The sequence below is a fragment of the Pseudochaenichthys georgianus genome, chromosome 6 (genome assembly GCF_902827115.2).
Source record: "Pseudochaenichthys georgianus chromosome 6, fPseGeo1.2, whole genome shotgun sequence".
Classification (NCBI taxonomy): Eukaryota; Metazoa; Chordata; class Actinopteri; order Perciformes; family Channichthyidae; genus Pseudochaenichthys; species Pseudochaenichthys georgianus.
Genome location: NC_047508.1, coordinates 20,296,654 through 20,316,962, shown reverse-complemented (window position 1 = coordinate 20,316,962; position 20,309 = coordinate 20,296,654). Strand labels below are relative to the sequence as shown.

General features: G+C 42.5%; 1 protein-coding gene across 4 annotated transcripts in view; it reads right to left on the bottom strand.

Moving 5' to 3' along the window:
- The window catches only part of LOC117448319 (ras association domain-containing protein 7-like), a 40,758-nt gene that overhangs the window by 18,068 nt on the left and 2,381 nt on the right, over positions 1 to 20,309 (bottom strand). For 2 of the 4 annotated variants that reach the window (XM_034085568.2, XM_034085572.2), the window contains exon 1: positions 4,293 to 4,518. The exons of 1 other annotated variant lie outside the window; for it this stretch is intronic. The gene's annotated coding sequence lies outside the window, so the exon portion shown is untranslated. Of the gene's footprint in view, positions 1 to 4,292; positions 4,519 to 13,255; positions 13,412 to 20,309 lie in introns of those variants that run through there. One more of the 4 variants, XM_034085570.2, reaches the window with a different exon arrangement.

The following is a 20,309-nucleotide window of genomic DNA, read 5'->3' as shown; positions in this document are numbered from 1 at the left end:
CCTATCCTGTCTGTTGATTTAGTATCTCCGAGGCAGACATTTTCTCTTTTTTGCTGGCGTCTTGACCCCCCTCCTGGCCCTGTCCGGGGCCCTTGGCGAAAGGCACCATGTTATTTACTGCGCAGAGAGCTCTGTGTGCAGAGAATCAACACGGCTTGGCTGGTTGAGCAAGGGAGCAACCTGCTGCTCACTCTCAAAGATACAGTCACATGACCCTCCCAAGGGGCTGGCAGAGATGTTTACCCGCGCAACAATCACTACACACGGTATAATTGAGAGCCATGGACAGAGACAAACAGACACAGGCATGCACATAGCCCTAGCAACTTAAACCTGACAGTGGTTTCAAGCCATTTTGGCAAATATGAAGCTTTGGTTTTAATGAGGTGACAGAGCAAACACCACATGAAGGCTGCAACAAGTTCAAACTGACAGGACATGACAGCATTCACCCAGGTGAATTTTACAGTCAGCTGGACTCCCTTGGAAACATATCCTTAGGTGAATTAAGCTCGGGAAGGACATTCTGAAACGTGGCGATTTAATCTAACCTCTGACCTGCACATGTTGGATGAATAAAGAGAGATCCAGGCTAAAGGAAGTGTGTTCTGCTCAACAACCTAGACTTTTTCAGCATTATTCCCTGAGAAGGTTGACTGAAGTGCAATGCGATTGGCAACAAACCCTTCCCTTCGGAACACTATTCTCAAATCTCCAGCTGGGATCAAAAGACTAATACATAGTCTCGGATTGATTATAGACATTTCTGTCATTTTTCAACAGACAAAAATATGTTTTCAAGGGCTCTTGAAAGGTCCATGTTTTAAGATTAGAAAGCAGATCCGCACTGACATTCCTTCTCCAAATCCCCTCCTTCCTCTCAGTAATTATAGCCTTGCAGCTGACAAACTACAGGTCTGTCTGTTGTGTTTGTCCTCCTCAGATACAACAGGTGAAGTAAGGCTTGTTTGCACTGGGCTGGATAGCACGCTATTACTGGTTCTTCTAGCCAAGTACATACTACCCTTCCTGGTACAACAATAAATCACCTGGGGAGTAAAGCAGAAACAGTCCTATTTATTTTCTTTTACAACAAAAAAAACGGAATGTTCCCATTTACTAAAACCCTGAGGGAGAAGTCTGCAATATTTAACTTGGTGAGGATGATTTATTCAGAGGACTAGAGATGATTTGATACATTGAAGACTGGGTTGATTGGATATAGGGTTATGATGATGAGGGAAGATGAGGGAGCTGGGTGTGAGGGATACGAGCGCGATGCAAGGAGGACTGGGATCAATCTTTTATCACTGCAGTGTGCTTTCATCCCTAATGGATCCGACATGAGCAGAGCACAGAACCATCTTCCGTCACATTGCACAAGCAGGGGAAGGACGCACGGAAAGAGCAAGACGGAGAGATAGAGCTAGACGGATCAACACGTGAGAAAGAAGGACAGGGAGGGAGGGAGAAAGTGGTTCTAACCACCTTCCCAAAACCAACCACAACTCCAAACATGTTATTTCAGCGACAAGCTGTCATAGTTTTTCCAATTACCCCTGGTCCCAAGTACATCTGAAGGAGTTGGGTAACAACTCATGATAAGGACACTGAGAAATGATGTCAGAAAGACTTTGAAATGTCTCATCAGGAGGAATCCCAAGAGCTATCTGGTTGTGCATGGGCGGACTTTCTTTCCTGGCCATGCAAGCTGAGTGACAGATAGACACACTGACAGACAGACAGACACACTGACAGACAGACACACTGACAGACACACACACACACTGACAGACAGACAGACAGACACACACACTGACAGACAGACAGACACACTGACAGACAGACAGACACACTGACAGACAGATAGACACACTGACAGACAGACAGACAGACAGACGGACGGACGGACAGACAGACAGACAGACAGACACACTGACAGACAGACACACTAACAGACAGACACACACACTGACAGACAGACAGACAGACAGACAGACACACACACACACTGACAGACACACTGACAGACAGACAGACACACTGACAGACAGACAGACAGACGGACGGACAGACAGACAGACAGACAGACAGACAGACAGACAGACAGACAGACAGACACACTGACAGACAGACAGACAGACAGACAGACAGACAGACAGACAGAGAGAGAGACAGACGGACAGACAGACAGACACACTGACAGACGGACAGACAGACACACTGACAGACAGACAGACAGACAGACAGACAGACAGACAGACAGACAGAGAGACAGACAGACAGACAGACTGACAGACAGACAGACAGACAGAGAGACAGACAGACAGACGGACAGACAGACAGACAGACAGACGGACAGACAGACGGACGGACAGACAGACAGACAGACAGACTATTCTAGAAGAAGTCCATCTGTGTATTCGAGCAGTGAAAGAGCAGTATAAATAATATTGCGGAGAACAAGGCATGACAACTCTCAAAGGACACTCTGCTCTCTATGCCGAACAGACTCATTCATGTGATAGAAAATACGAAATATCTAGGAGTAACAAAAGAGAAGGAAAGAAAAAAGAAAGTGGTAACTAAACAAGGCTGGGAATAAAGCAGAACGTTTTATAATGCAGAGTTCAAGGCTGCTGGCAACCACATCATTATCCTGCCATCTGATAGTTGCTTTAGGAATATTATCTTTAGCACTTCAACGAGGGGGGGCAGCAGTACGTTTCATCACCACTCCTATGCTCCGTCCATCAAGAAATGGAAGCTAACATGCTCAACTTTCTATGTGTCACTGGTTTCAGGTAATACAAATAGTGTATTTAAGATGGCTGGTTGGCCAGGGAGCGAGCAGCATGCAGGGTCAGTGTCAGACACCAGACAGGGAAACGAGCAAAGGTCAAATGAGACTTATACAGTTGAACAAGTGCAGACACATTAGACTGAAGAACCAAAAAGAGGTAATAATTCAATTGGATTACTAGAAATTTAAAATGATCAAATAGGAGCTATATGAAAGAGAAAAACTTTAGTACTATAATACATTCAAATAATATAAGTACAAATGCAAAAATTCAAAAATGTTATATCACCGAATATAAAGTCAGGAGTTGCTGAATAAGAATTGTGAAAGATGCTTAAGATGACAAAGTTAACCCAGAGGGGATGTTCTGGGTATATTGGAACATTTACGGTTTCCAACAAACAACACTGCAAAAGAATAAAGCTTATTATGGGATAAATAAAGTAAAAACACTCCGGCTCCAGCTTGTATAATTGATGACATCACAAGTTTGAAACTAACCTCTCTGGTTTTTGGCTTTGGGAGAGTGTAGCTCATGTCTACAATAATTAGCTGAACTTTCCGAGGCCCTGGTAATAACATTTATTAGTTTTAAATGTAGGTGATGTTCCGCTTAGAAGCTACGATATATGCCTGAGTCAAAGTCGTCCATTCCTTCCCCTTCCACCATTTATCATGCTGACAATATCTCTCTGGAACCAGGCACACCGTGTGAAACGTCAAACAGAGATAACACATGAGGTATAACTGTGTAACTCCCACAGTGAGACAAACACAAATAATCACCTCCCGAGGGGGGGTTGGGGAGGGGTTTCCAATCGATGGCCTTGATTGGACAACAAATACAGCCTGCTAATGAGCTCCAAGTTCCACTATCTGACATAAACCATGCTGGCAAATGTTAAATAAGATGTTAGTCACGCATAACGATGAGTCCATGTTTAAATAGGCTTAGAGTGCTTTGGTCATTAGTGCGGGCATTTTAGATGTGTAGCACGTTAACAGTTAAATAGGGTAGGAACATGCAGCCGTGCATAAATTAATATATATATCCTATGGTGGTAAAAGCAGCAGCCTGTGCGAAAGGGAGATCTGTACAAAAACATCTACTGCACTTGTCTGTTTGCCCGTAGATGCCAGCTGTCTGACTCACACTGAGAGTACTCCAAATACACAAAAAAGCACAAAAAAGTTCCTAAAGAGTGGAGTTTCACCAAAACAGGTTTGAGTCTTCACAGGAGTGCTTGGGTGGCGGGTCTAGTGTCAACAGGTAAGGTTCTCTAAGACAAAACAGTAGATTCACTCCGTTTCTATGGCAGCAACCACAATCTCGTACTGATTCAAAATGATTGCTGTCTTTACGTGCATGCTGGAACATACAGCAAAGCCACAGACAGATTGGCCGACTCCAGAGAAACTTCCTTGACGTTGACATTCAAACAGGCAAGGACACATTCAAACAAGCTCCGAGCCCAGCCCAGACACTCACCAAGTGAGAGGATCCTCTCCTTCTCTTCTATGACTATATTTCTTCTGTTTTTATTCCCTCCGTCTCCTTTCCTCGCTCAGGGGGAATCCTTTACTTCTGACAAGAGCAGCAGAGCCGGTTGTGCAGCTGGTGTGTGAGCGTGCGCGCGTGTGTGTGTGTGTGTGTGTGTGTGTGTGTGTGTGTGTGTGTGTGTGTGTGTGTGTGTGTGTGTGTGTGTGTGTGTGTGTGTGTGTGTGTGTGTGTGTGTGTGTGTGTGTGTGTGTGTGTGTGTGTGTGTGTGTGTGTGTGTGTGTGTGTGTGTGTGTGTGTGTGTGTGTGTGTGTGTGTGTGTGTTTGTGGAGCGTGCAAGTCCAGAGTCCGGAGGTCAGAGGCAGTCGAACGTGATTTAATAGGATGTCGCGACTTCTCTGCTCTATCCTTCTGCCTTCTCTCCTTCTCTGCTTGCTGCCTCAGGAATGCACTTCTCCTGGGTGTCCTCTCCACAGCCAAGATCTGAGGGACTGCTATGGTTCTCTCCCTCTCTCTCCGTCTACACCCCTCCTCCTTCTCTCCGTCTCTCACCCACACAGAAACACACCCTCCCAGTCCCTCCTCTCTCTCCCCTCTCCCCACCCTTTCTGCTGTGCTGACACTTCAGGTACCTCCCCCTTTTCAGGTAGGTGAAAGCCAGTTTTGGGTTTCGCTGTTCTCTCTCTGTATCAATTTCTCTCTTATTCTCTTTGTATTCTGCATTCCCATGACACACGGAGCAGATTGTAACACATCTCAGAGAAAAGAGCAGAATCAACCCGAAACTCTGTGGATGCATCTATACCGGCTTTTACTGTAAGTACGATCTATAACCTCAGGCATAAAGCATCCACCCTGCTGCCTCTGGTCACATGAACAGCTGATTACACAAATGACTTTGTCAGGTGATTTTCTTCCTATACCTGGAATGAGGTCACTATCTGGCAAACCAGGTGCAGTTGGAGACTGTGTGTGTGTGTGTGTGTGTGTGTGTGTGTGTGTGTGTGTGTGTGTGTGTGTGTGTGTGTGTGTGTGTGTGTGTGTGTGTGTGTGTGTGTGTGTGTGTGTGTGTGTGTGTGTGTGTGTGTGTGTGTGTGTGTGTGTGTGTGTGTGTGTGTGTGTGTGTGTGTGTGTGTGTGTGTGTGTGTGTGTGTGTGTGTGTGTGTGTGTGTGTGTGTGTGTGTGTGTGTGTGTGTGTGTGTGTGTGTGTGTGTGTGTGTGTGTGTGTGTGTGTGTGTGTGTGTGTGTGTGTGTGTGTGTGAGCAGGACTGTGCCCTGTGGGGAAATGTTGAGACTGATACAACCAATATCTGACCAACCCATTTCAGAGGGTAACAAATGTACAAAAAGATGCATAATGACTACTCAACATTCACTCGTGTAACAATGCCACAGTCCTGAAGCTTCTATCTCCACTGCCCCCTCCCACACCCAAACACAGAGCTAAGACATGCGTGACCAATCGGTCAGGCAGAATGTGTCGGAGAACCAGCATGAGCCGACTTCTGTTTTTCCTATTGACACCTCTCCTCACCCTATCGCCTAATTTCCCTAAATTGTACATTTAAATTGTTATTGGCCTCTTTTATTTGTCTCCCTTACCATCCCCCCCCTGAACCTGAAACTGAAGAGTGGCCACTGAAAATAGACCTGATACGAGGCAGAAGTCTTAAATGTAAAACAAAACAAAAAAGTGAACTGTACCATCTCTAACGACCTACAAGCACACAGTAAAGTATATGCCTGCTATCAGCTGTTCATGTAAATTACAGTGCACCTATCAGACATGCCCATTGATAAAAAGAAACCATGATCCAAACTATAAAAGGTCAAAAGTGTCAAAAGTCTTTGTTAACCTGGATATTTTTAGGCCAACACTATTTTCAATATTTGAGAGTTACGAAATAATAACAAATTCTATAAACAAATATTCATGAATGCCCTTATATAACCGTTTTTTATTAGCAAAGTGACCAAAATATGTTCTTAGCAGGACATTTTATAGCTAAATGTATTCATTCTCTGTGGTGGACAGCCTGCTCTAGGACAACTGTTTCTAATCTACCTCAAGAACATCCAACAGAGTAAACCAATACTGATATTCATGATAAGCCAATATATCAGCCAGGTTGTTATTCTGACCCAAAAGTCAGACAAGTTTCTGGTAAATAAGTTCTGCAGTCAAGCCATGCCTACATAATGTCTCAGAATGCTTGAACATCTAACTGTTACTTTACTTTGTTTGCTTATTTTTCCTTGATTGAGCTAAGGACATTTTATAACTATTATTGAAACAATGCATCACATAATAAAGTTGTCAAAAAGGTCAAGGAAAAGTATTAAACATCTTTTTTTGTCAGAAGTCACAATAAATTATAGTGGCAGTTTAAAAGATGCACAACATGGCTCTACCTTATTCAGCAGCAGGCCCTAGACAAAAGCTACTTTATCCTTGTGTTAACTTTGTGATTATCTGACGTCAGATTGTGTTCCGATCAGACTAATGAGGACATGCAGTCATAGTGCCTAATAACCAGTGTGCACATTGTATAAAGCAGATGTTCCAGAAATAGACGTCTTAGATTAATTGCATTAATTTGATGAATTAAATCATGCAAACAAATTCCACTGTGAAGACTGCTCTAGCATAGCCAGGCTGAGTCACAGAGCCCCGCAGAGAGCCAGTCCAAATCTATGTGCACTGTTTCACTCTTCTGCCTGTGAAGCAAAGCTTTTGGCACATCTAAGAGCTGTGTTGTCTGACAAATCACTTGAACCACACTGGTGGGGGTGTGGGGGGGGGGGGCTCCTGAGGCATTGCTGAGTGAAGTACTAAAGGCCAGTGTGAGAAAAGGCCTATAGGTGCCATAGAAGAGTGACATTATAAAAGCAGCAGTGAAGTAAGTACACTTTATGGATACTGACAGTCTATTACCCTTCAGTGGTTGTTTGCACGTCTACGATCAGACCCAAATCAAGTCAGTTGGATGGATGCTGTTGTGAGACGTGACTCTGCAGTGGTTACAACAGGGCTGGAATCAGAGGGATGGGTGAGGGTTTTGTCATGAGATGTGGATGATTATCAGTCCAGAGCATCCGAGGCTTCTCTGACACCTTCCAGGCATTCCGCAGGGCACCTCCCACTGCCGTGCCTCCCTCCTCCCACCCTCCCCTGTCAAACCCCACATGTCATCGCTCTTTTTCTGCGTGACTCAAACATTCTTGCAACCCCCTTTCCACCTCCTCCTTCCCTCCTTCCCTCCTCCCTCTGCATTCAGCAAAAGAAGCTAAAGAAACAAAGACGAGGTCTTAAAAGCTTTAAGAAACCTGGGCATTAAGAAGAAATCCTCCCCAATTTTGTGCTTTTTATTCTTGTTGCACAAAGGCTGAAAATGCACTCAACTACCAACTCTAAATGGCTATTTAACTGCCTTCAATCATCACCAACCTCTAAGTTCATTCCTCGACAAGTGATAGTAGGTATACATTTGCCAAAAGAGCGGCGAGCCAGCCATAACTCAGCTCAGACCCGACAGGAAGATAGCTCTCGGGCTGAGAAATAGACTGGTTGGGTCTGGCAGCAGTTCAATAGGTTCTGGGTAGGGGAGCAGAGTGAGGGGAATACATGCTGATAGTGTCTTTGTTGGCCATTATTTACCAAGAATGAATAGCATTATGTTCCTTCCATGGCTCACCCCTTCCAGTCTTCCAAGTTGAACCCCCCCCCCCCCATCTTCTCTCTCTATTTATTCAGGCTTTCACTAAAACAGCCTTCAACAGGTGGACAACAGGTCAACATAAAGCCTGGACAGTGAGTGGAATGAGGGCGGCCTACTTCAGCTCTGATTTCAGAAGTTACACAATCCTGAACTTTTGTTGACATGGGTTTTCAAAGTCATGGCAGGCAACGCAAGGTATTGATGCTCTGTTTTTGCCAAACATGCCTAAGTATAGCATTGCTGTCTCATTATGGTCAGGCCAATGCTGTTGCTTCGGCAGTATGGCCTTGTCTTGTGTATCATTATGACAAGCGAGATGGCTTTCCCCAGCAAAGGTAATTGCACTGTTGAGACATAAATATAGCACATCCCACACAACAGACAAAGACTTTTGTTTTCTTCCCAGACAACCTGGCTTAGAATGTGATTCATGTTTTGGAAGCAAATGCATGTCACTATATTATCTCCCTGCAAACAATAACAGCTGCTTTGAAAATGTATTTCCAAAGTGAACCTGAGAACAAAAAGATGAACAAAGTGAAAAGGACAGTAAGAGTGGGTCAATTGGGTCATTATTAAACTCCTGGTAAACAAACTCTGGAAAGAAAGGAAGACAAACAACAATATACCTGAGCCTTACTTTTCTTCTCTGAACCATTTTGGTTTGCATTAATGAAGCACATAAGAGGATTTCTGTTGGCTTTAAGCAGCTTCCAAGTTGTCGAGACTTTGGCCGCACTCCGGAGCAACTCTTTCTCTCCCTTTTTAATCAGAACCAGTCTAGACTGGCTCAGGACTACGTTTTCAAAAGGTGCTTCTACGACAAGCATGATGACACCGTGTTGCATTTTTGAGGGCCTGTTTGAAAAGCTATTTTTATTAAGCAAAAACATTAAAACCTAAAATCAAAAGCTGTAATATTTTCCTTCAATACTTTCAAGTGGTCATGTTGGAACTAGTTAAGTAGTGTATCATCTCTCATCCCCTCTAGCAAAGCCAGTCTGTTTTCATCCTACTTTTAGTCCTTCTGTTTCTCGAGATTCAACTGTACCATTAGGGTCAAACCGTGCTCAGTAAATGGAGATAGGCTACAGCCAACCTTATTGGTACTGGTGTGAAAGTTGTATCTTTAGAAAGGACCTCGAGTTTTCACTTGTGCACAAAGTTGGATGGTATGATGACAGAGGCATTTTCATTTGTCTCCCTGTCTTTCCGATGGAAGAAGTGCAAGTGAATCAGGACAAAAAAGAGAGTCAAAGTCCACAAGAGGCTCCTGCCAGTGACCCCAACCCCCACGCCCCTACAAGCCGTGGGGTCCTGGCTAAGCTGAGGATTTCTCAGGAGACCCAACCCACAGGCCACAACTCTGGTCAAGGCGTGCCATATGCACTGACAGAGCAAGGAAAACAAAGAGTAGGCGAGATGAGATATTGGCCAGTATGGGGGTTGGTATCGCTGATTTAATGACGATCTCAGTAAAAAAACAAAAGCTGGTGGTAGGGGGGCACTGGATGCACAGGAAATGCAAGTTAGTGACAGGGGAGCTATCAGGCGGGAGCAGGTCAGGGGTCAGAGGTGAACAAAAGCTTTGTAAGCCCCACAGAGCGAGGGAGAGTCCCCCCTGGACGCCCTCACTGACGCCCAGTCTGTCTGTCTGCATGCCTCCACCTGTATTTTGTTTTTCTCACAATGTTTTCGCAAATACGTTTGTCAAGTCTTGATACCTTTCAATTTGTCTTCCATATAGACTAATATTTCACCCTTGCTTTTCTTTCCATTCATTCAATACAATGTTGACAATCTTGAGCTTTTCCATTGAGTTTCCGGGGGAAAGGCTATTCAAACACCTGGAGTAAAAACAGCATCTAAAAGCTTTCAGTGCACCGCGCCTGTCATCTCTCACCTTCAATGGCTCGACTGGATCAAAGGAAAGCTGGGTTATATAAAGACACTAGTGTTTTGTATCTACTATTATGACCTATAGGAACACAGAACCACAAAAGGAGACATTTATGCATGCATTCACATTATGGACTTATCTTATCGTACCATTAACCGTCACACATTTGAGTTCAAAGCAGAGGATAAATGCAAAACCGATTTTCCAGAACTTCAAGTACAGACACTTGAAGAACCTGTTGAATTTTAACGAGGCCGGTGAGATTGCCATCGCCATCTTTATCGCGGTGGTAGAGAGTCTGAGTGTGTGGTGAAGTGGGCATGTGCATGACACTGAATTAATGACTTGCAGTATGTGTGTGTTGGTGGATATGCCAGATTAATACTCAGCGCTGAGACAAAGGCCATATGTGTGCGAGTCTGTGCATCTCGCCCACATAACTCCCACATACACCCCTTCACGTCTGCGTGAAACCCTATCAGCAGGAATGTTAGGATTGTCGGGTCAGCAGTGGTGACATCATGGCAGTCCGTCAGATGCAACAACGAGGACTCATTGCCAGTTTCCTCCTGGTTGCATCAGCTGTGCGATAATAATAATAATAATAATAATAATACATTTCATTTCGAAGCGCTTTTCCAGGTGCTCAAAGACGCTTTACAGTGGTGATAAAACATGATAAAATAGAATTTAAAAATGTATAAGAACATGATAAAATAACATTTAAAAGCGATACCAGTCTGTTGATCAGTTTGTGACACACACTCCAGCTCTGCTTCCTGCTCACTTTATGAGCCTTCAAACATGCAATGCGGGCAAAGTTGGGATGTTTAAAGCATCATATTAGCCTTACAATTTAAGTCTGCTTGGACAAAGTCACGTGAGGTCAACAATTGGTTTGTGTACTATGCATTTGGCATTTTGGCTATAGCCATATTGTTTGTTTTTTAAAGTGACAGTTTATTACAACCAAACACTGAACAAGACAGGTTTTAACAACCAAAATGTACTTTGCGTTTTACTTTAATTAACAACAAAAAGGGTAGTGAAAGAGTAAAGTTCGAGACAGAAAAATGAAGACAAAACCATGGAAGCAACAAGTCAATGACAAGGTAGCCACGCCCAAAAGCATGCCCTGATTTATCATCTATATTACTTTGAATGGGAACATGATTTAACAAATAAACATCCACCATATTGAAAGATACTTGATTGAAACGATGACTGCATTAGGAAAATGTTTGCTGTGGTAATAAATCAACTGACAAGTATGGCCATTCTCTTATAGACTTCTACACAATCGGACGAATGTATGCATCCAGTATAGTTGCTAGCTGCCAGCTATTAGAAAGAAAGAAACTGTAAAGGCACTTTGGCATTGGCACCACTTTTCAGACGAGGAGGTTGCCACCTGTCTCAAAAGTAAGGTTTTAAAAACCCTGATGCATGACCTCAGACAAGACACAGGCTAATGAGACTCCAGACTCTTTACCTGCCTGAGGTGGTCTGAGGTCAACAGCCAGACACAAATGGCTTTATTGACTTTAAAGAACCAGAGTATAGCCCGAGGGGAGGCTAACTAAAAAGAAGTATACAAAGGGATTACTTGAGTCCATGAGGCTGCTTATTCTGTGGTTGCATAAGCAGCAAAAATGTAACCCACCCAACATGCATGACTACATTATTGTTTCTAAATATCTGTCTATTCTGCAACTGGCAACCTCTCCTTTCAAGTTTTTCTTGTCAATGCGAGGGGTCAAGTGTCATCTAAACAGACGATGGTGTGTGTTTGTGTTTGTGCAAAGGATCCTTCAGGTCATCAGATAAAGTGCACCTGAGCGAGGGGCGGGGAGACTGTTTTCAGTGTTGCCAAGGTAACCTAATACAGACTCAACCACCTGGTTGGTGGAGCCCGACAAGGGGTGCAGAGAGGGCACCACTTCAGCACGGTAACCATGCCAGACAATCCTCACAAAGTGGCCCAAACACAACACATACTGTGTAGAGCAGAGTGAGGCAGTGAGCACACAGCTGTTGAATCTTTCATGGAACATACAAAACGGACAAAGCCTACTGTGCAACTCTTATTACAGCAGAGAAAAGACTGAGTTTCTACACATGCTTTTAAGTCCTAATTCATCATGTTTGATGTTAAAAAAGCCATGCCAAGCCAAACATGGTTTCTTAATTACCATACCATAACAAATGTATAGAATGTGTCCCGGAAACACACAGTAAGAAGTTATCATGGTAAATAATCATAATGGTTCTGAAAACAATTCCTGAATGATTCATCATCAGTGAACATGGAATGGACTTCACCCAGACCTTTCAAGTATCACTTGTCATCAACAATTCAAAACTAAATTAAAAAAATTATATTTGCAGATTACTCCAGCTAACAAATATTGGGTATTCCCAGAATCAATACATTTTTTTAGAAATAATAACTTCTCAGTTTGTTTATTTAATATTGTTTACATTACTTTTTATTAATTTTTTCCTTCTTATTTCTTTTCATCGTTATGCGGTTGAATTATTATTTCAGCCCTGGAAATGGCCTTGTAATATTTGTATTGGTGTGTATATGAGCGCATTTGTGTACTTATACACCTGAACATATGGTGCTTATGTATATTCTGTGTTTGTGTGAATGAAAAAAAAGTCACTAGAAAATAAGTGTTCACAATGTTTATATATATATATTATTATTATTATATATAGTATTTTCCTTTTCAAAAAAGATAGTCAAATGCCATTGACATATGCAGAAAATGATCCTATATCTAGTTTTCATATATATGCATTTATTTATTTTTTCCCTAACCTCTATTTATATTTATTTTATTTATTTATTTTACTCCTTAATTTCTATACGTTTTTGACGCAATAATGCCAATGTTATATTAGGATGATTCACGGGAGGGCTACTTCCCATAAGCTATGCTTCAGCCCTCCCGCTTCTACTAATTTGGTTTATCTTTGTGTGTATGAATTATTTTTTTCTTTTTTGGGTGAATTAGTAGAATAAATAATTTAAAAAAATGTTTTAATACATCAGTCAATCTTATAACATATGATCACGAGCTGAGCATGTATTTTCCTTAACCATGGTGCGTAACACGACTTATAAATGCATTCGTCACATAAACAAACACTGACTTATATCTAATACAATAAGTCAGTGTTTAATGAAGGACTCGTATGTTAACCTTGAAAAACGTTTGCAGTGATGAAAACAAGTTGAGCAAAGAGTTTCACTAGAAACAAAAAAAAAGTTTAAACTCACAAAAAACACTTAATTCTCAACAAACAAGGACATTTATCTCACTCACCTCCCGCAGTCTAATGGTCTCTGTGACTGCCTGCCTGATGAAAAAGGAGAAGGGAGAGCTACACCACACTGTGTGTGTCTATGTGTGTCCGTGTGCGTGTGTGTGTGTGTGTGTGTGCGTGTGTGTGTGTGTGTGTGTGTGTGTGTGTGTGTGTGTGTGTGTGTGTGTGTGTGTGTGTGTGTGTGCGTGCGTGCGTGTGTGTGTGTGTGTGTGTGTGTGTGTGTGTGTGTGTGTGTGTGTGTGTGTGTGTGTGTGTGTGTGTGTGTGTGTGTGTGTGTGTGTGTGTGTGTGTGTGTGTGTGTGTGTGTGTGTGTGTGTGTGTCTGTGTGTGTGTGTCTGTGTCTGTGTGTTGTGCTCCGGGCTACCTGATCCACCACCGCCTGTGGAAGAGACAGAGACAGAGTGACAGAGAGGGACCCGCTCAGAGCAATACAGAGGGGAGGGGGGGGTGCAGCTGCAGAAAAAAAAAGTGAAGTGGTGCCGCCATTCCCCATCTCCCGGGAAACCAACGCTCTTTCAAAGAAAATCAGCCAATGGAAAACACCGGCAATTGTGTTCAGACAAAAAGTCACATGACTGCCAAAACACCACTCCCTTTGCACGGAGTGAGAAGGGGAGAAAATAATAGAAGATGGTGTTGGGGGTGGGGGTGTTGGTGCGGGGAGTCTGATAAAGAGGGGGGGTGTACAGAGGCAAGGAGAAAAAGAAGAGAAGTTAAGCAGATAGTGGGAGAGAATTGGAGCTGGGTTCAAGAGGCAGGGCACAGGTCATCGTGCCTGACCCGTAACTATCGGCAGAAAAGGGAACGGACTGTTTCCTCCTCATCTTCCTCACAGCCCAGTTCTCACAGCAGCTTTGTGCCAAACAGCCTATTTCTGCTCGCTAAGAGGAACAATGCTGAGCAGCACAGTGAAGCTAATGGTACAGCTCTATATCCAGCATGCACACTCAGACATTTCCTATATACTTTCATACAAGCATTTTTAAATTGCAATCTTGGTTTTTTCTAACTTCTCTTTATCTTAAGTAGATGTATTACTATTCAGGTGTACATGTTCTCAGATGATGGGAATACTTAAAGTGAAAGCCTGACAGAAAGCATGTCAAGACTTGCATCTAATTTGGGAATCTAAGACTATACAAATCCCTTTGACCTAAGACTTTCATCGTCATAACTACACTGTAGCTATGTACGTGATACGTATGACCAATAAAAGCCTTGAACTTCAATGTTAAGTGTATCGTGATTTTACCCTGCTGGCATCTGCCAAAGTAGTAACCTAAATTGCAGTGAAGCCTTCCAGCATACTTCCCCAAAAGAACAGTGAAACAATACAGTCTACCAATGTTAGGCAACAGGTTTATTATCAGATTGATATCACTTGTATGTTCACTTTCTCAGAAATAAACTGAACACTTGAACACAATCATCTCCCTTGCAATACATCGCCTCTGCGCCACTAAATTGCCCTACTTCAGCGGTGGCAGGCAGATCTAATTCTCCGAAAAGCATTTACCAAGTGAAAGGAGGCCAAATGACCTCTCCACAGTGTGAATGTGACAGGAGAGCTGATGAGCAGAGAGAGAGAAGGTGACAGAGTCCAATGCAGGGACACAGCCATGACAATTCTGAGCCTCCAGCATTGATTTTTTTTTTGCTGGTAATTGAGAGGACTACCTGAGGATTAACAATCCTGTATCAGCTTGTCAATAGATAATAGGCACATTCTGGCTCGGGATTCAGGAATTATTCTAGGAAAAGAAACATGCAATGTGTAGATGAGATCTAATCACATGACACTGACAAGCATTCAGCTTTACAACTTCAGGGGACAATAAGTTACAGTATGCAAACTGCTCTGCTTCATTTTATAAACCACACTTGCCAAACTGAAATGAAAATTCAAACCTGAGCCTGGGTGCTATAGTTTCACTTACGTTATGCAAAGTCAAGTCCAATATGCGATTAAATACTTGGTACTTAAAGGTCCCCTATTATACTGTTTTCCCTCAATATAGTATAGGTCTCAGATAAATAAAAAACATGTCTCTCAAGAGTTTGAATCGAAATACTAAACAGATCATTGCAGCATTACCCATAATCCCCTGTGTTTCAGCCCTGTTTCAAAAGTGCTGATTCTCTGTCTGTTACTTTAGATGAAAACAAGGAGCCACTCCCCACGCCCCTCTGAGAGATATTTGGTTAAAAAGAACACAATGGTGCTCTAGGAGGAGATGCAGGTGATAGGGGCGGGGGGGTGTTACCTTAGTTGGTGATTGGCTAATGGTTACACAAGCCAAGAAATCGTTATGACATCATAAAGTGGCCAAAATCTGATCAGCTCATTTTCAGACAGGTTTTTATATAAATAGCCGCGTTCACACTGCGGTACTCTTCCCACAAAGGTTCATGCGAACTTAGTTCATGATCGCGTTCACACCAAAAAGAGCCGGTACTCAAATTAGTTCATGCGAACTTTTTTACCCCCTCGAAAGTCCCTGCTAGAGAGCAGGGACTTTCGAGCGGCTCTTTTTTGAGAAAAGAGCTATATTCCTGATTGGCTGGGCGAATTGCAAACCACGCCCCGTAAAACTCCCAAAAAGTTTTGTGAAGCCTCCATCTTATTATCCTCGCATTAGCATTAGCCCAGCGCAGAAACGCAGAGAGACTAACTTATGGCAACACAAAATAAAACATGGGAGCAGTGGAGATGAGGAGGTGTCGGCGTTCTGGCGATTTACCCGGAAGGCTGGGAGTCCCAGCAGCTTCTACTGAAGCCAGTCCCCAACTCCGGGGACTTCCGGCCGGGGACTTTGGGCGGCAGTACACGCCGTGAAGTGGTTTGCGGCCTGCCAGTAAACCCAAAGCAGAAGAAGAAGAAGTGACGTCAGCGGCTTCATTTGCCTAATCCACCCCCAGGGACTTTTTCTGGTGTGAACGCGATCTGTACTTAGTTCATGCAAACTAAAGAGTTTGCATGAACTAAGTTCGCATGAACCTTTGTGGGAAAAGTACCGCAGTGTGAACGCGGCTATTGAATCGGGACAAAAAGAGAGCGAATCTTTTTTCCTGAAACTTTCAGAGTCTCTTTCCACAGAGGGGACATGTGTTGATTTATATAAAAGACATAAAAAGTGGATTTTGCATAATAGGTGACCTCTAACTTGTAATTGATATATCGTTTTTCACTACTGTTCACATAAAAAAAAATAAAGACATCATTGATAACAGCCATTGCTTAGGATTTGAGGATCATACATTCAAAGGGCGTGCGTGTGATTCTCAGCTGGTACTCGACAAGCCTTTATGTTCTCTAGTGCTGAGCAGCTGGACAGATGAGTCACCATGAAGGGATCTCATAGTGTGGGGGGGACAAAGAGGTCAAGTAACTCAACACTACACAGTGAAAATGGTGTCACACTTTTCATTGTATTCCAGCATTATGACTAGAGGGAGTTTCACATTTAATATAAAAAAAAACACCAGAGGAAAATACTATAAAATGATTTTTGATTGTAGCACTAAGCAAAATCATTTCCCAGAAAAATAAATGTCTGTTTAGATATGAAATCCCCTGACTATCACCAGACTTAATTCCTTTAGAGGTTTCAGCATGAATTGGATCAAATGGATTAAAGGCAGGGATGCTCCGATCGATCGGTCACCGATCGAGATCGGCCGATACTCACTCTCTACCGATCGATCGGTGCTCTCTAAACATGCCGATCGCGAGAGCCGATCGCATGACGTAAAATACATGACACTTTTCTCTGTGTGCGGCAAAACAAGCTCGCCAAAATGGCTTCACCGGTCTGGCATTATTTTAAGGTGTCCGAAAAAGACAGTAAAATAGCGGAATGCAACGTGTGTGAAGCAGAAATCCTGCAGCTCCGCCCGCCGGACCGGTAAGCGGAACACACAAGAGTTAGACCTAACACACTTAGCTATTTTATCTACCTCTGGAACAAGCTAAACTAGTTATACTTATATTTATTCTTCACTGTCGGGTCACTCATTACTGGATCAGTGAGCTGCATGAGATACTGACAGGCTGTCAGGAGAGAGAAAGGGGGGGAGGGAGAGGGAGAGAGGAAAAGAGAGCGCTTCCGCTCATTTCTCCCGTGTTATTCTCCAAAGTGAATGTAAACTTGAATAATGTACATCATTTGAATGTAATAATTAAGTTGATTGTTGTTTGTGGAAGCTCCAGTGAATGAGCCCCATTAACTGAGTTTTAAACATCACTTTAAATGGAAGATTTAAAGTGATGTTTAAATCTTCCATTTAGGCCCGGTGTTGCAGTATAACGTGAGTCATGACAACTGGCGATATTCTATTATTTTCGTCATAGGAATCCGGGGCGTGTACATTGAGGACCCATTGTTGACTTACCATGTCGATCGCCTCGTTTGTCGTTTACGTTCATCTTTTGCTATATCTGCCTTCCTAAGATCACTTTGATGGACATTCAGTACTCGTATGTGAGGTTGTGGGTGAGAGGTGGATATCGTGACGCTTACAGGGAGGTATCGAACATTACAAAGTAGGTGACTGTGTGGATGCCTGTTCAAAATATTGCAAACTTGAATAAATCATTTAAATTATATATTTGTGTCCGACTTTCATTTGTACATCGTTCTTAATGTGATGTATAGTAGCTCTGATAGCTGTCCATACCTTCAGACAGCCTAAAAGTAAAACACAAGTCGTTTATTCACAGCCCGAACGCTCATCGAGATGACTGGATCACTCATGACAGGTTGTGATCAGCTCCGATTAAATTGTGATATCAATGCTGTAGCTATTCTCCAGGGAGCACGTTTTTTTTTATGAAATACCTGTATCCCTCTCATCACAACAAGACTACACTGTGCAGGAAAAACAATTATATACATGAAAATAACCTTGATGCATGGGAATGAAACACACAAACTATCTTCCGTGGCTCTACTGATATGTCACAGTAACGGTCAACCACAGAAACGTAAGTCCAGCGGGGCACACGTTGAATACATATAATACAGTAGTTATATTATGCCTTTAAGCCTATACGTTTAACCCATAAGAACCCGGACCCATTTCTACTTTTGAGGAAATTAAGGGGAACGTCATTTAGACTAAATAGACCACCTAGAACACATTTATGACAAGTAACCCCCCCAGTGTGAAATATCTGAAATGTGACATATATGTCACATTGGGCTTTAATGGTAAAGTAACTCTTATTTATAACTTCATTAATGAGGATGATTTTTTTGGTTTACATGTGTTTGAACATACTTTGAATTGAATAATAAAGAATATGTTAACTAAATATAATTGAATCAGCTAAATTAACTGAGCAGATCATAATCATATTTGTAATTGTGCATATATGTCACTCCGGGTTTACTGTGAATGTTTAGGGTTAATGTCTTGATGTGACATCAGTGTCACAGCAATATTTATGCCATTAGTTTCATATCAATTTCATCAATAAATGTTTCTACAACAGGTTATATGTAATCAGAATCAGAAAAGAGCCCAAGACAGCTTAATGTTTAACAAATTACATGTCATGTAAGCATTTGTATTCTTAAATGGCTTGAATGTTAACTTTAGCAACAAAAAACCTTTCCAAATGTAGCTAGTTATGTCACATGTGTTAGCCTGGCACATGGACATCTTGGACATGTTGTTATGGGAACACAAAAGCAAATGACAAGGACCATAACCCACCAGACTGTTCAGTGTGTGTCACTTAGGGACTTCATGAGATCAAAAAGGCTAAAGCTGTATAAGGAACTTTCCAGAACATTTAAAGTTCATGTGACACCTGTGTCTGCAATTCTGTCTGCCTTCCGTGTTGCACCATGAGGACCCACTGATATAAAATGCTTAACTGTCTAAGTTGCATGCACTTTTTGGAGGGCTAAGCGCAGCTTGACATATTTTTGGCTTCATTTATAGAAGAAAAGACAACAGTGATAGTTATGTTTCAGAATAACATTTATTGGAAATTGTTAGAACAATCTCACTGGTCCCCGACTTGAGCTTCAACATCAGGATCCATGTATCTGTGATCCTCTCCAGAATGGAAGTAGTCATCACATACAGAGCATCAACTAGTTCCTGAACAGTGTCCTTCACATGCTGATATCCAAGAGAGGCAGTCACACAGTCACAAGATGGAGGAATAGAAAGCAGTATTCAATGTTTACTTCAGACTAGCTCCACGTCAGAAATGAGCATGCTTGTCATATGTCTATCTCCATAGAGGCTGAATCATCATGCTAATCACATAGCTATCATATGCCTCAAACAGTCCTGATGCTCTTCTAGGTCATCTCACATCCTGTCATGTTCACAGCTACAGCTGGGATACCTTTGTTATCGTGTGTGTGTGTGTGTGTGTGTGTGTGTGTGTGTGTGTGTGTGTGTGTGTGTGTGTGTGTGTGTGTGTGTGTGTGTGTGTGTGTGTGTGTGTGTGTGTGTGTGTGTGTGTGTGTGTGTGTGTGTGTGTGTGTGTGTGTGTGTGTGTGTGTGTGTGTGTGTGTGTGTGTGTGTGTGTGTGTGTGTCTAAGAAGTGCAGCCTTTACAAAAGAAATCTGCATTGACAGGGCTCCCCAACATAGTACGTGTGGTACCACATAGCGCACCCAGTGCACTCGATCTTAAAATAAACAGAAAAAAGACATGTTAGAATATTGACAAACATTTTACATCACTCATCCAGAGTAAGCAGTAATGACGTTGTTTACATTTCATTAAGCAAGCAATGTACAGTTTTAGATCTTAGCTGTTTTCCTTTCTGTTCAGAGTCCATGCTCAGAAGTTTCTTCAACTGCTCCAGTGTCCTCCCATAGTGCAAAGACATGCAAGTTTGGTGAATTAAAGTAAACATTTATAATATCTGTTATAGAGAGTGTTCACCCAGTGATGTAGAGGTAACCAATCCAGGGTGTATCCCAGTCTTCCAGCTAAATGTTGGTCAGGAAATAAATACAACTTATTACCCATTCATCAAGGTTATTTTCATGTATGTAATTGTTTTTCCTGCACAGTGTAGAGTCT